Here is a 17,503-nt window from a genome sequence, read left to right as displayed (position 1 = left end):
TTAACAACCCATGAGACATTTACATTATCACACAACAACACAGATCAATATATTATAGCTACTATGACTTCTGAAAAGTCACATCACATTTCTTTTTCTCCAAAAAAAAAAAAAAAACTTAAAGAAAACTTACTCAACAATCTTTTATGCAATCATTAGCTTTGCTCTTCATTGCCTACAACTAAGTTTCCTTCATTCGAAGCAGAACCTCCCTCCTATTTAGCACCCTTGGATCCAGGGGGTCTCTGTCATTGACCCCTCCCCCCCCCCCCATATATACACACTCATAAGGCTTCTCTCAGCCCCTGCGTTCCCAGCCTAGACCCCTCCCACTACCACCACACACACGCAAATCTTCTCATCACCTCAGTTTCTCCATTCTCCTAAACGGATACAACCCATCAGTAAGGACAGCGTACTGATCCGAGAGCCATTCACCCCCCCTCACCGTGGATGAGGCGAGAGAAAAGAGCTGGCAGCTGACAGCGGAGCTGCACGAGGAGCACCAGACTAAAGAGAGAAGCGCTAACACAAACCAGCTGCTGCGCTCCCTGGCTGGCGAGAGGACAGAGATCCTGGGAGGGATGACACCGTCTGCCAGGTAACGGACACCGGCTGACCTACAGCTGCAGACAAGCCCACCACGTGTAGAGCTACGCCAAACTATCAGAGCGCACGCTACTGTATTCCCCCCTCAAGGGGAGCTGGAATAATTGCGGAGCTTAAAACAAATGTGGATCACTTCCCCTATAAACCATAATGAGCAGCCTAAAGCAAGCCAATGCATCACTAGCAGCCTTAAAAGTCCCTGGCTAACATTTACACTGCCAGATAATTTTTTTTTTACCTTTAGGGGTACAACATCTTGTCACTGCAGTCCCCTTAAAAGGACAACTTTGTACATTGTCTACCCCTGAAATGTGCATATACATATATTATTATATACCTTAGAGTAGTAATATTTGCCTACCCTTAAGGCACTACATATAAACCTTTTAAAGGTAAATAAGGTAAGATTTCCCTTTAAGGCTACTGCCCCAGTGACAAAGTGTACAATCTGACTTTTTTTTTTTACAACAGCCTTACAAAGTGGTAAGGCATTCTTCAGTTTTAACATTAAAACACATTCAACACAGACACGCTCATAAAGAGTACAGAGTCATTTAACTTGCAAATCTGTCACACTAACAGGTAGATGGACTTGGAGCATCACAGCTTACCTTGGTGAGACCAGTCCTCCTCTACAAGCTTAGAGACGTGCCTCTGTCTAGGAACAGCGACGTGACGCTAAAAGAAAGGTTGAAACCATCAGGAACTCTTGAAGTGCTTTTTAATTTTCTGTAGACAGATGACAGTCCTGTCATTCCCTCCTATCTCTCTGCTCTCAGTGAGAGTGTGCCATCCAGCCTGTGTACGTCTGCTGATGCTAAGAGAGGGAATGGGTGAAAGAGAGAGAGAGAGAGAGAGAGGAAGGGAGGGAGGGAGAAGTCCCTTTCTTTTAAACAGTAGACACTTTGCGGTCAGACCCCACTCCCACCTACCACTCTTATATGCACCCCCCTCCCCTTTCGCCCTCTGACTGGAAGCTGAGGAGCTGAAACGGGATGCCTCAAGGCTGAGTCGCAAACTCACACACACACATTGGGAAGAGAGGAGGAGAAAGAGACAGAGAGAGAAAGAGAGAGACCATTTACTATAAACTGGAGCAGACAATGATTGGATGAAAGGGATATATCCCAAGCTGCATTAACATACATTTCAGATTAGAACAAGGAGGAAAAAGGAGGAAGGACCTTGTGTGTTTGATGACGAGCATGACACGGCGAATGATGGGATTATGTACGGTGATCAGCATAATCAACCTTTAATCCCCAAAATCCTACCTCACTATGGAAATAAAAATAAAAAAGACTTGTTTTATTCAAGGTTGCTTCTCCCTTTTTTAAAGCTTAAATGTCTACTCTAAGTGGAACCATCTCTGTGCCGCAACCTCCGGCTTTTCGTGCTCTCCTGCGCTTCTGTAAATACTCTTCCCTTTCAGAGTGTCAGGTTATTCACCTTTCCATCTGCACTACCCACAAACACCTCCCCCACCTGCACTGCAGGTAGAAGAACATCCAACCAAGCCAGCTGCAATTACCGGACTATATACGGCATCCAGCGTTTTGTGCAAACAGGAGCTTTTCTTCAAACAAACATGGAACAAAGAGCCCAGCAGATCGGATTTTACACGCGTTTCATTTCAAACGAACAGTGATGCTCTTCAAGACGTATTTCATTAGAGATGAGATGATGTCTCTCATCGTGTCAAAAACTGACCTTTAGTTCTCTTGGGGGGCAACACGGAGGCACCCGTGGTGACGGGGAGCTCGAACCCCCAGAGAGGAATCAAGAACGATTTTTTTCTGATGAGAGAAAATCAACCCCCATCAGCCTGTGCTCAATAAGTCATGAATCTGTGATGATTTGCCTGGTCGACATGGGATTTTAATCTAGGTCTCATTTCAGAGCGAGAATCACTACATTTTGAATCAGGCCCAGCCACTGATCAAATTCAAACTCATGTATTCTTTTTCTATCACAAGGCAAACATGATATCAATTTCAGGTTTGCCTTGAATGGAAAAGTACAATGTGAAGAACGGGAGATGAACACAGGCATAGGATATTTCCCAAGGTGAACTCCACAGAGAGATGCTCTTGGTAATGGTGTGCGTGTTTGTGTTTTTCTGCAAATGTATATATGTGGTGGGTGGTGAAGGGAATGCAGCCAGAATGAGATATGAGATGTGAGATGAGAATGAGATGAGATGAACTCCCAAACCTTTATAAGAGACTTTATGGAAGTGCATTAATATAACGCCCACCATAATGTCATATATCCAGCCAGTATGTCTATCTATTTAGGTCCGCTGATATGCGAGGAACATAATACAACAGAAGTGCATTAAAATCAGTAAGTGATTCTCTGTGTGTGTGTGTGTGTGTGTGTGTGTGTGTGTGTGTGTGTTCATGTCTCTTTCTCAGGGTCTCTATCTTCCTGAGAACACATATCACCCTTCTCCATCTGTTCGTACTCTCACCTTTCTCTCACACTTTTTCCTTCACCGAATCACAGCGCTTCACAGGGAATAGCAGTGGGAGCGGGAGCATTCCGAGTTCGTCAGGCGTCCCCGTGCTGTTGACATCTATGCATTCACCAGCTGATTTCCCAGATGACAGCAGTGTGCGCTTCATTCCCCATCAGCCAATTTCTTCTAGCCGGCAACCAGACACAAGCTACAGGAAGCGAGCTTTATTTGTGAACGTTTAGACTCATAATAGTGTTTACAAGGAGGCACATTTAGAGTCAGAGAGGAAAATAGTCTAGCCATTCAAATACTTGAGTCTGGTTGTTAGGAATCTACTTGTTATAGTTACAAGATATTTAAAGTGGTTTAACTACTGTCAAGCTATACCTGCATGCAGCTCACTGACACAGCAGGAACAGCGTGATCATATATATAGATACAGACTTCCCTCTCAGCACATATTCAATCAACTCTTATAGATTGTCACTATCTAAAGACAATTATGCACAGATACAACACTTACAAAAACATAGTTGGCTACACTACAAAGTGGGCAAATTACAAAAAAAGATAAATAAATTGAAGCTATAAAGGAATAATATTTCTTAGGCTGCAAAAAAGAGTCATTTTATCCAACTTTCCCATTTAAACATCAAAAAATGTTATGCAATGTTGCTTAGTAAATGTATCTTGTTTTAAGAATTTTATTTTATTTTATATTTACACTGAAAACAAGTCAAAAGTGCATTAAGAAGTCAGTTAATATTAAAGGTGCTCTAAGCAATGTTGCGTGACGTCACTTATTGTCGACGTTCGAAGTATTGTCAAACAAAACGGAGGCTAGCTCGACCCTCCCTCCTCCTCATCCCGTCCCCTCCCCCTACTTTCCGTGCTTCCTGAAACAGACATGAACGAGTCAGAGGCTTTTCCAATGTAAATTCGGGACTTCGCGCGTTCCTTCTCCTTTTCCCTCTTCTTTGCTTTTTGTTCATTGCAACGTCGTCTCTTTGGTCGTGTTGTCGGCCATATCAAAATTCAAGAGAATATAATGGCTCGTTTCCACTGAGCAGTACAGTACGGTACGGTACAGTACGGTACGGTTCGGGTCTGTTAACCATGATCTGGCTAGCGTTTCCACTGCCAACAGTACCCTTACTTGATGGGCGTGGTGTTTCGATCGACGTCATTTTCGCGCGAAGAAGAACATAGTAAACTACAATGGATGACATATACAGCAGATCTTGTTCTTGCTCCTCGACATGTTTGTCACAAGAAGACAAGCGCCGACATTAGGCTTTTCTCAATATTAAGTACGCAAAGTTTGTACTTGCCATGTGCGACTCCTACATGCAAATGGTACAGCGCGTTCTTAAAAGGTCACTCAGCTCGCTCTGCTACTCCGGTTATCTCTGTTACTCTGTATGTACATTTTAAGCAACAATAAAACGAAATATGTTATAAAACACTACTCTGCCTCTTTTCGTTTTCTTTTAAATAAATTAAACATTATAGGGACACAAATGTGGTTCATGCACAACGCATATTGACTGCACGTTATACGTTATTCTATTTAACGTTATAACAAAACGAAATTTAAAACACAACCCTAACGTTACCTCTTTTCGTTTAAATAATAAAAAAAATTACACATATTACAGGCAATATATGCATTTGTACAAATGTTGCAATAAACATCAGTGATAATCTTGTAATAAGAAAATGACAAGAAACCATATTTCTTTTTGTAAAATTTCAGTTTTATCAATAATAGCCAATATAAAAGTTTAAGTAAAAGGTACAAGAAGCTATACAATAAGAAATAAAGCAAACAATTCAGTCAAATGTCCAAATGCTGCGCTCTAGTCTAACATTACAACAGTAAAGTTAAATACAAATAGCCTATAATATGAAACTAAACTTAGCCCTCGGCCAAAACGATTGACAGGGAACGAATTATATATTCACGAGACCAAAGATCGCCCGTTAGGTCTACACAAGACGAATTATATCTCATGTTTAACCACTACCGTCGGAGTCATCGGCGAACGTCAGAAGAACTAACTTAGCCGAGGAAAGGCTCATCCAGCCGGGAAACATGAGCGCCGAGCGCCCGCTGATCGCATGGATCTCACAACCGGGGAAAAACAAATCATCTTTATAAATAAACCACAGATTTGAGCTTTAAACAACTACATTCTCGCCTGAAAAACTCTTAAAATTACATTTCGTGACACAGTAACAGTAGTATTATATTAAACTGTATATTAAAAAATGGCGCTTCTTATGTTGTCATTCCCCTCGTAGCACGCGCAAGTGACGATTCTCTGTCAACCAATCAACGTCCTGCAGTGAGTCTAGCTCCACCTTTTAGTACCGTACCACTGTGCTAGGTACCCCAACGGAAGGGTACCCAAAAAGTGGTACGGTACGGTTCGGCTTTTTGGTACCATTCTCAACTTTTGGCAGTGGAAATGCAAATAAAAGGGTACCGACCCGTACCGTACCGTACTGTACCGCTCGGTGGAAACGCGCCATAATTCTAACGTTAGTCGTTGACGTTGTCTAGGACATCTCTCCTCTAGCTAACTTCCCTCGTCATGCTTATCTCTCCTCCACTCCTCACACCCCCCTTCATGTGCACTCGCACTAACCCCCCAAACTCCACCCCCAAATCATTCTTGTCGGTTATTGGCTGGAACACTGTTTGTTATGTTTCGTGGTGCAGGTTGGCCCAGTTTGTTTTTGTTGCCATTTGTGAAGCCTGGGCTGTCTACAGAGACCAAGTTTTTTTTTACAGTGTGTTCAGGGGACAGGCAGCTAGCAGATAGTGAGGAGATGTTTGCTGTACAGTATATGATAAAAAATGTTTCAGCCTAAAAAAACGCATGACATCGCTTAAGGCACCTTTCATATATAATATATATATATACAATATATTGCAGTGTAAATATATATCTGATTATATAATGTATTACACCCTGACCAAAGCTGTTTTTTTCTGGCACAAAAAAGTGTTTATAAATGAACGAATGAACAGCATCAAACTGTTAATATAACCAATTCAAAAACAGTAAAAAAATAAATAAATGTATCATTTGTTCTCATTACATTGCTACTTGTTGGAAAAAGAAGCTTGTTACTGGAATAAAACAAGATTGTTTGGAAAAAGAAGCTTATTACTGGAATAAAACAAGATTATTTTTAAAAGAAAAAAAAAACATTGCCAAACTACAGAAAAATTTAGCTCCCCAATACTGTCCTGTTCCTAATATCTTATAAAAGATATTCAACCACAAAGCAAAGGGGCACTATAAATATATATTTTTTTTTTTACAATGTCTCAGTACATATTTTTTCACATTACTCTACATTTGCTGGCTATAACTGAATCTACCCAAAGGTACTGGCTCTACAAATTAAAGAAAAGGTTGCTGAGGGCACAGCTCGCATTCAGTTCATTTACCCACGTAATTGGTGGCAGTCTATTCGAAGAAAGAGCGAGGGCTTGACGGCTAGCAGGGCACTTTCTATCAGCGCAAGTGAGATCTAATTATGAGCAGAGAAGCCCTGCCTGCGGCTGGGTAAAGTGTCAGAGGAGAAGGGAGCGATGATGAGACAGGACTCACAACTCACAGTCACCCTCATGACCCGGACAGACCTGTTTACCTCATTAAAAATGAATTCACAGGTAGTATTGCTTGTGTCTCCTCCCAAGTCTTCGCGTTATCTATTATGCAGGAGGGAGGCCGTGCAGGACGGGTTAACTCAGGGAAGGTCATTTGGACAGCTTGTGGAAGTAACTTTTGGAGTGTTGCAACCCCAGCTTTGCCACCAGGGACGGGAAATTAAAACACTAATGGCCTGTGTGAGTGTAAAAAGCATAGATTAAGTGGAAGGAGAAACTGGCCATCAGTGAAATGGGCTTGCGGGCATAATTGGGTTTGATTCATAATTTATAAAGCAAAGATAGGGATTGGCATGAATAAAGAGCGGCACAGGAAGAGGTGAAAGGCTATTTTCTGCCCTCCACATTTATGCATTAATCCAGTATAGGAGATGTGGTGAATTGTGGTCATTAGGCTTTGGGAAATGAAAAACAGCCATTATGGCCCTCAAGGGTAGCTTTTTACTTAATATAGAGACCAAAACAAGAGAGGGGATGAAAGAATTGTTGCAAACACATGTGATTTGATGATATAGTCAGTGAGAGTGATGTTTTGGACCACACACAGGTCAGCATTGCTGTGCACGTACATAAAGAGCCTGTAAATTTCCGAGGACAAAGACAAGCAGATGACCCCAGTGACCCGACAACCTCTGAGGGGTTCAGATCTCTGGAGCCACCAAAATTGTGTCAGACTTTGCTTCTGCTTTTGTTAGCTAATAATAGATGAGCATCAGACGTATGTGAAGATCCATAAAAATGAAAGATCAACATGCTCTCTGAGAAACTGCACTACATATACCACATAAAATGACACTATACTAAATAAGGGGGGGCTGCAGCTCTAAAGAACATTTACTCATTCAGGGTAATTTAGCAAGCAGAATCTGCATCTTTCATTCTTCCTCAGTTCTGTATGTTTTTACAAAGACATGGTGTTTTTTTTATCCAGCAGGGCAATAGAAATGCCTACACACTCCTTTAACACCAACAGCGCTGAACAAATTATAGAAAAACAAATAAATGGTATCCTTCAGAGCAACCAATGACATTGTGAGTCCAGTGAAAGCAGTGGGTTGGGGGTTGACGGAGGTATCAGTGCTCAAAAAGGATTCTATAGAGTGAATAAGAGATGCTTGCTTCCCATAGCTCCTGAGACGCACAAGCAGCACAAACACTCATACATCATTAACATTTATGCAAATATCAGCTACATTTGCAGGCTCGTTAGCAATTCTGAATGATGCAGGTTTAATGTTTATATTCATACATACATTTTCACAAATAATTAATTATGACTGTCTCAATAGAATTAAAACAAGGAAGACTCACTATTATCGAGAACTTGCCTGCTTATATCCAGGTCTAGACAGAACCTGCTGACATTTTTGTATTTGTTGTCTGATTTTGTGGAAAAAATAAAACTGTGGAGTGAATGTAAACGGCAAATGTGTTAAACAGAATGGACTACTCTTATCGGCAGCTAAAAACATGATCAAATTAGACAAACTATTTCATAAACAACAACAACAACACGCAAGATGTGGAACTTTAAATGACAGTCATTCCTATTCTGTGGAAATCTGCAGAACATGCAGAAACCTTTTATTCCTATCAACTGCTTTTGACTGTTGCTTAAAAAAATCTAATGACACTGCACATACCAGCAATGTGTAGTTCTTATTTAAGGGATCCTATCAATAGATGAGAAGACCACCGAGATGGATTGGTATGCCAGATGTATTTAATGCAGGAGAGTTCAATTTAATCTGTTGAGGGACAGAACGTGTTTTATTTTTACTATTATTTTACCTAGTATTCAATATATACAATTATACTAAAACTGTCCAGGGCTGAAATGGCTACATGTTTATAGTGGACTGCCAGAGCAACAAATTAATCAATGATGGCATATCATACATAACTTCAGAGTATGCAATTATCAACAATAATGCAACAATGTAGAAACCAATGTAACGTCATATTTCTCTCCTATGTTTTATGGGGAAAAAAATTACATTCTAAGAGTAAAACTACGACTAATGCCCATTTTACCGACCTTTCAGGAAATCAGTTAGGACTGTCACCAAATTAATATTCATTAGAAAGGCTGATAAGGTTTACAATGTGATTTTCAGACTTTCTACACCCTTACTTGCTACGGTACTTCATTAGAAAATGTTCTTTAAATGCTTTTTGTGTCATGCACTACAATTTTACAAGACACAAGATAGAGGAGGGACACTTTAAAACATAATGAATCCGATTCGGACCTCTTCTCTGACAGGCTTTGGTGATTGATGTCCAACTCTCCCTGAATGTCTGATATTTCACTCCTCTCGTCATCTCCCCTTCTTTTCTTTCAAGACACCCCATCCCTCCCTCTGTCTTCCTCCATCTGCCTTTACACAAACAGCTCTGATGACATTGTACAATGTCCCACAAATACCATGTGATCCCCAACCCACAATCACGTACAACTCTGAGGAAAAAGTGTTTACGTCCTTTGACTTTCACCAGTTGTGACAAAAGACAACACTCTTATCCAGTGTCCCCTGCCTCTCCTTCCCTTCACAAAATAAATAGGGTAATACATCAGTTAAGGCATGTTGTGGCACTTTTATCACAAATGTGCAGTCTTTCTCTTCGCCCTATCGACTCAGGAAATATTGAGCTCAATATGAGCGTATATCCAGGCCCGCAGAGTATAAAGCCATATCTCCGGCAGTGCTGGGAATGAAGCGCCGCTTCCAGCGCTGAGTAGAGAGACAGACCGCCACTTTGGACGGATGATTTATTCATATGAAGCAGGTAGAGGCACAAAACTGTGTGTCAGGGTGTATTTCTGGAGAGATTAAGATGTCCTAGAGGTTTATGTCTCTGGTTCTCCAAGTTAGGAGCGCAATAACACATGTTGACTGCATGCCACAGACAAGACTAAGCTTTGGTACACCTAGCAAAGCTTTACAAAGTTGTCTTTTCACAAGCACGACTACACACTTCACAAATCCAGTAGTTTAGGAAACTCTTTCGTCTGTAGTTGATAACTGTCTGAAACAGTCTACAACTGACATCAACTTAATCCTATATGGCATATTTGCATATATATGTGAATATACAGTATGTTGTAAAGAGCATGGGTTAAGGAAATATCTTTTAATTTTGAAAATATGAAAATATTTTTAATTGAAACCATCAAATGCCAAAATATATTACAAAATCTTCATCAAGGGGCACAAAAATAAATCTTTACTCTTAAAATGCATTTTGGTTTAATTATAATTATAAAAACATAAAATAAAATTATGTTTTCACGAATGGAGATATAATGTTAACTCAACTAAATATTAACTAAATTAACAAAAACGTATGAAAAATGCATTTATGTAAATATATTTTAAAATCTATGTATAGTAATATATTTATTTATTATATTTGTGAACATTGTCTGTATGGGATAGCGAGGATAGCAGCCGCTGAATGGATTGGGAGAGGGTGCGGGGCTTTTGCATGGGAAGCATGACAAGAGATTTCCTGGATAGACTCAGGCTTTGTGATCTGTCTGAACTGAGGATCGTCTTCACTCTCACTGGCTCTTTGTCTCCTTCCTGCCATGCATCTCTGCTTAGATGAATGAGAGGGCGGAGAAGGAACAAAGAGCAGGATAAGGGCATTTTACAGGGCAGATGAGCTGAGTTGAGGTTATGGCAGCCATCTCTATGGAGAGCTGCTGGGAATGCTCCTGACGGAAGGTGCCGTACTGATGCTGATCATAGACCAGCTCCATTCTACCAAACTATATACAGTACAATACCCATTATGAGAGAGAGAGAGAGAGAGAGAGAGAGAGAGAGAGAGAGAGAGAGAGAGAGAGAGAGAGAGAGAGAGAGAGAGAGAGAGAGAGAGAGAGACAGGAGCAGATCTCAGTTCAGTCTGAAAGTGTCTTTCTGTCAGCACTGCACAGTCAACTCAGTTTTACATACAGTCAGCCTCAGCATGTGTGTGTGCAGTCACACCTCATTTGTATCTGTCTTTCTGCACCTGTCTCACCCAACCTCCTTCTGCCTTAATGCTGATGAGGCTGTTCTTGTTTTACTATAAAAAATTTTTAAATAAATAAATAGTACTGTTGAACACATCTATGAATTTTCCAAATGTATGACAGAATTTCATTTTTGGGTGAACTATCCATTTTAAATGGTTTCATAAAGTATATAAGTCAGGTAGTAGGCAGTGAGGTAGCTCACTAGGTTTTGGAAGAGCTAGAATGAAATATTGCTTACAAATATGTTCTTCTCAGTAAGGTATATACACTAGACTGACTTTAAAATGTCACATTCTCACTGTGATAGCCTGCCATTTATATATCTGCTTTTCCTTTGTGTTCTTTCTCACAAGACCTCTGAAATATCATTCCCTGTCAAAGCAACTACTTCATCCCACCTCCACACAATATCTGCCTTCAAATACAGCCTGTCCTTCACTCCTGCTCTTTTTCACTCTACTTCTCATCACCACTTTCTGTCATATGCATATCCACATCCCTTGTGTTAGTAATCCAGCAGGGTGCTAAATAGAGGACAAGTCACGCCTCAGCACGTCAGCCGCTTCTGTCAACTCCTCGGAACAAGCTCTCGTCCTCTCTCTCTCACTCACTCACACACACATACTAACACACAAATACACATCCATATATTTTTACACACCCTTACACAGTACAGCATACAAATGTTCCTGAGACCTGCTTATGTTTGACTACTGAAATGTGTTCAACAATAAACTCTGACTGCATTAATTACACGTAAGACAATGATAAATGGTTCTTCTAAAAGAAGGACAGTTCAGACATTCAGCTATTCAATTAGTCAACAGGAAAACTACCAATATAACAATTAACTGGGACCATCATTTATAAGGAGCATCATTAAAGAAATCTGTCATCATTTACTTTCACGTCGTTCCAAACCTGTATGACTTTCTTTCTTCTGTAAAACATTTAAAGAATGTTTTGTACATACAATGAAAGTGAATGGGGTCCAAAACAACACTGGACTCCACTGACTTTCATTGAATGGGCAATTTCCAAAATATCTCTTTTTTGTGTTCCACTGAACAATGTAGGTTTGGAACAACGTGCGGATGAGTAAATAATGACAGACTTTTAATTTTTGTTTGAACAATCCCCTATATCATAAAGATGCTTTGAATATTGGGTAACAAAGATTAACCAAACTACGTTTCACTCAGACAGACACAATCTGCTAAAAGTACACACTAGACATTATAACATTATATGAGAGTTAGAACATTTTATGCACCTTTCAGCTTTAGCTGTGATGAAGAAAGAAAATGAGCTGCCATGTCTTCGTCTATTCAGAGAGGAATGTGAAGACAGACGACCTTATAAAGATCATTTGAATCATCCATATTCTTTCTACAATTTTCTTATTCTCTTATGATATGATAACAATTATGCAACACCACAATATAAGAGTTATCAATATATATATATATATATATATATATATATATATATATATATATATATATATATATATATATACAAATACATATATATATATACATATACAGTACTGTGCAAAAGTCTTAGGCTTGTTAAGTCTTAGGCTTTTGCTGTAGTGTGTCAGTAGGAAATATCAGTTTACATTTCCAAACATTCTTTTTGCCATTAATTGTAATAATAATGGAATCTGACAACAGCCAGGATGATCTGATCTCACCATCATCGAGTCCGTCTGTGCTTACATGAAGAAACAGAAAAAACTGAGACAAACTAAATTGCGGGAACGTCTCCAAGATGCTTGAAGAAACCTTCCTGCAAAGCTACAGTACTGTGAAAAGTACTGGCACTTGTGTTAAAATGCTGTAAAGTGAGAATGCTTTCAAAAATAAAATCACAAATTGAATGTATTTATGATTTAAATTCTATTAACTAATTTAAATCAATATATGGTGTAACGACCCTTTGCGTTTAAAACGGATTTTGTTCAGGTACACTTGCGCATAGTTTTTAAGGTGGCTTTGCAGGAATGTTTCAAAGTTTTGCTGACACACTACAGCAAAATATATAAATAACATGATATTAACATGCCTAAGACTTTTGCACAGTACTGTATATATACACTTTTTTTTTTTTATTTTTTTTTTTTACTTTTGTTCTGCTTCAGTAGTTTAATAACAAAAAATAACTCTGTCTGACCAGTCCCAGCAGATGGCTCTGTGTTCACAGGTCATTGAGCTGGTGGGATGAGTGCGATAGGAGACCTGATGCGTGGCCTCTCACCCTGTGTTGGACCTAGACACCTCACCCAAGCTCTTTTTGACCATCAGCTGAGCTCTTTTTGACACTCACAGCAGCAAACATAAGAACACTCAGAGCTGTACTGAGGGCAGAGGAAGCACTGGTGAGCGCATTATGTGTGTTATTGAACAGTGTCCACAAGCCATAATAAACCAGGGATCAAGTGTGGAAGCTCATTTCTTTGAGGCTTTGAACAAACAACTTACATTTTGCATGTCGAGATCTGAAAGTAACAGATAAAGCTGTGATTTTTAAAGGATTGTGGATTGAGACAGGTCCCATGAAAAGCTTGTGCATTAGATCAGTGCCAGAAGAGGTCTAGTGCAATGTGTTTTTTTTTTTTTTTTTTTTTTTTGAGCACATGACATTTTAAAAGTACTTCAAGTTTGACTTTAAATGTAAATGTAAATTACTTTTTTAAAACCAAATGCCAAGATGGATGTTTCTAAGAAATTGCCTTGATCTTCCAGGCATCCATGTTTCACATATAATGTTTAAAAGAAGCTGAAAAATGCTTGTTTTGCTTTCATTCTTTCAAAGCTCAAAAATGCCTTAAAAACACACCATAAAAGTATAATGAAAGTGGTCTATACTGTTTGCTGTTACAGGTTTTCTGAATCAATACAATAGATGTTAGTCATTATTCACTGAAAGCTTCATTATTCTCTTTGGCGGGTTCATGAGGTTTCATGAGAATGTTAGTGATGTTGGATTCATTAACAAATCATTCAATGAATGATTTGTTCACAAATCAAAGTGATCCAGTTCTCAAGTTCCACTTACTCTGATCTGATACACTGATCAAAATTCAGTTTCACATTGGTTTCACATCTATCATAAGGCTACAGAAGACCTGTAATACAGCAGTTAAATAGCAGTGGTCTTATAGACCACTTTTATATTTTATGATAGATTTAGCTTTTTCTTCCCTTTTTAAGCTTGTAAAGCTCTAGTCACCATGCGTAATATTTACATTTTCACTTTTTCTGTTCCACAAAAGAAAAAAAGTCATACAGTTTAGAAATTATTTTAATAATTGGTGAACTATCCCTTTAAAAATGTTGTGCCCAGAACTGAGAATAATTCCTCCCAGGTGTTTCAGTGCATCTAAATACCTTAAAACTGTCACATTTTGTGGACTGTCATCAAAACCATATTTGCTGCCACAAGAAAATATAAAGATATGCTTGGGTAAGTCCAGATGTCTTACATATATTGTCCCTTCAGCAGTCCACACCATTTTGCCCAAAAAGACTATCGTTTTTATCGTTTCCTTTAGTTTCTCTGAACAGAAAAACATCTCAGGTCACCTTCAGGTGCCAATTACACTTATTGTTTGTGTTTAAGTTCTCCCCAAGGACAAAGCAAGTGCAATTACAGCTTGAAAAAATTCCAACAGCAACGCTCCACAAATCTCCATGGGCTCTCAGGGGACCCAGGTGTTCTAAAATAACATTGAGAAATCTGCACTACATACACGTTTGCATGGCTCTCTCGTTTCTACAAAAGTCTGTTAAGTCCTTAACAGAAATCTGCAGCGAATAACTTTTTTCCCTTCACCACGTTAAATGACTATTTCTCCTGGGGAGCGGGTGGTTGGAATCCTTCTAGTGTTCCTTACAATAAACTACCAGTTCAGATTTCTAAGAGGCCCCGCAACCTCCCAGAGTGGTACTGTCGGTTTATTCATTATTTTCATACCCAACATTTGGCCCTTAAAAACATAATGGAAGCATGTTTTGAATTTAATACATTCAATGCAGATTTGCTATAGTTCTTTTAAAGCACAGATCATGTTCAACATTTATCCAGGGAAAAAGCATAGAAAACAAAAACAAATGGAAACACAAGAACACAAAGTACCAGCACTTCATCTATTAAATGCTTTAATGTCACATACTTAGACAGTTCACACAAAAATGAAAATTCACCCTCATTTTACTCCAAACCTATGACTTGCAAAAATGACTTGCTGTGTTTATTTTTAGGGACTAGTGTTGTTTTGTATCCCACTGACTTTCTAAGGACAAAAACAATTATATATATCTCAACATTTACAGTATCTTCTTTTGTGTTCCTCAAAAAAAAAAAAAAAAAAAAAAAAAACTCACATAGGTTTGGAACTACATAAGGGGGAGAAAATAAGAATTAAATTTTTTTGGTGAACTATACCTTTAAATGAAATATTGCTGTTAACTTAATAGTGTTTTATTTCAAACAATGCCTCAGAATCTTTGAATTATGTTTAGAAAAACATCACTTGTCACTTGTTCAGTATATTTATAATACATATCGTGATTCATACCTATAAATTATATGTAATGAATTCATTACATTTCTGATATTGCAGGTTAGGACATATTGCAAGTATATCTCTACTTAATAACGGCCACATCCGCCACAATTATCTCACAAATGTACTAGATAATAAGTAACAAATTGTTCCCTTTTTATATTTTATACCTGAGAGTTATTTAATCATACACGAAGTGTAGTTATAAGTTTCATGCATTTGTCTTGAACATGTTGTTTTGTTATATCGACACGCGTCTGGAATTTTTTATCTTTCTATGTTTGTGGAACACGTAATGTTGGTAAATCTATTGTTCAGAGATTCAGTCTATAATTACAACCTTGACTTCTGTTCAATAATGGCGAGCCGAGGCAATTTCCTTTCTTTTCTTTTTTTTTGAAGCTCCAACACTTCCACTATGTATTCAAATGCACAGAAAGGAACTTTGACAAATCTGGGCCAAGAATCAAATCCCTTTCCTGCTCCTCTCGCCAGGTATTAACATATTAAAAACAACATTTTATTTTAGAGTGTTTTCTCAAGGAGAACATGTTCTTTGTTTTCTTGAGTTCTGCTATAATTCTGTCTTCATGTAAAAAAAAAATATGTACAGATGGGTTATATAACATTGTTCACCTCTAAAGCATTTTCGGTCTCCCTTGCTGAACAAAGCAGATCAGTATCATTGAATCTCATTTTTCAAAGACTGCATTTCTCTACGAATCATTGGATACATGGTCTCTAATAATACACATGCCCGCTAAGCCCCTCCCTTATAGATATGCAGTAGTTGGCGAAAGGTCACACCATTGTCACCATAAACTTGACAACTGAAAGTTAATATATAGCCTCCTGTGGCCTCTAGAAGTTCACATGCCAAATTTCAAGCCCTGCATGTTAGAAACAAAGAAAAACTGCTGGCCAAATGGGGGCGGCGGGGGGAATCTGCCACATATTTCTCATTGATATGTTTATGGTGCATGATATCATCCGTTAAACTGCAGGTTTAAAGGGATACTCCACTTTTTTTGGAAATAGGCTCATTTTACAACTCCCCCAGAGTTAAACAGTTGAGTCTTACCGTTTTCGAATCCATTTAGCTGAACTCCGGGTCTGGCGGTACCACTTTTAGCATAGCTTGGCATAGATCATTGAATCGGACAGGACCATTAGCATCTCTCTCAAAAAAATGACCAAAGAGTTTCGATATTTTTCCTATTTAAAACTTGACTCTTCTGTAGTTACATTGTGTACTAAGACCGACGGAAAATGAAAAGTTGCGATTTTCTAGGCTGATATGGCTAGGAACTCTCATTCCGGCGTAATAATCAAGAAACTTTGCTGCCGTACCATGGGTGCAGCAGGCGTAATGATATGACGCAGCGCCTGAAAATAGTCCCCAGCTCGGTAACTTCCAACGTGACCGGGACTAAGTTTGTCTAACCTATTAGACCTATTTTCAGGCGCTGCGTCATATTACGCCTGCTGCACCCATGGAACGGCAGCAAAGTTTCTTGATTATTACGCAGGAATGAGAGTATAGTTCCTAGCCATATCAGAAAATCGCAACTTTTCATTTTCCGTCGGTCTTAGTACACGATGTAACTAAAGAAGAGTCAAGTTTTAAATAGGAAAAATATCGAAACTCTTTGGTAATTCTTTTGAGAGAGATGCTAATGGTCCTGTCCGATTCAATTATCTATGCTATGCTAAAAGTGGTACCGCCAGATCCGGAGATCGGCTGAATGGATTCGAAAACGGTAAAACTCAACTGTTTAACTCTGGGAGAGTTGTAAAATGAGCCTATTTCCAAAAAAAAGTGGAGTATCCCTTTAAGCAGTCTGAGTTGTTTAGTCACATGTGCAAACATCTTTTCTGTATTATAATGACTGTCATTCATCTGATGTGCTCTGATAGTTAGAGACACTTAACTTGTAAAACACCAACAAAATGCAATATATAGAGTGAAATGGTTTTGCTTTTATTTTATTGACTGAATATAATGTACAAGTTAAGTTTCCAGCTGAGTTTTCCTTTTCTAAAAAAAAAAAAAAAAAAAGACATTTATATGAAGATTAATTCATATTCATGCCTTATATATAGAAAGAAAAAATTCAGTAATGAGCAAGTTTTGACCAAGAAATAACTATTCTC

At 38.7% G+C, this 17,503-nt stretch overlaps 1 protein-coding gene across 3 annotated transcripts in view; it reads right to left on the bottom strand.

The window, feature by feature from the left end:
• Nucleotides 1-17,503, bottom strand: part of tncb (tenascin Cb) — a 66,373-nt gene that overhangs the window by 32,190 nt on the left and 16,680 nt on the right. Inside the window, exon 1 of one of the 3 annotated variants that reach the window (XM_082169568.1) lies at nucleotides 1,221-1,579. The exons of the other annotated variants lie outside the window; for them this stretch is intronic. The gene's annotated coding sequence lies outside the window, so the exon portion shown is untranslated. Of the gene's footprint in view, nucleotides 1-1,220; nucleotides 1,580-17,503 lie in introns of those variants that run through there. 3 annotated transcript variants of the gene reach the window in all.

This window comes from Leuciscus leuciscus (assembly GCF_965113295.1).
Source record: "Leuciscus leuciscus genome assembly, chromosome: 5".
NCBI classification, from domain to species: Eukaryota; Metazoa; Chordata; class Actinopteri; order Cypriniformes; family Leuciscidae; genus Leuciscus; species Leuciscus leuciscus.
The sequence above is the reverse complement of the archived record's forward strand: the minus strand, read 5'-3'. Positions and strand labels throughout refer to the sequence as shown.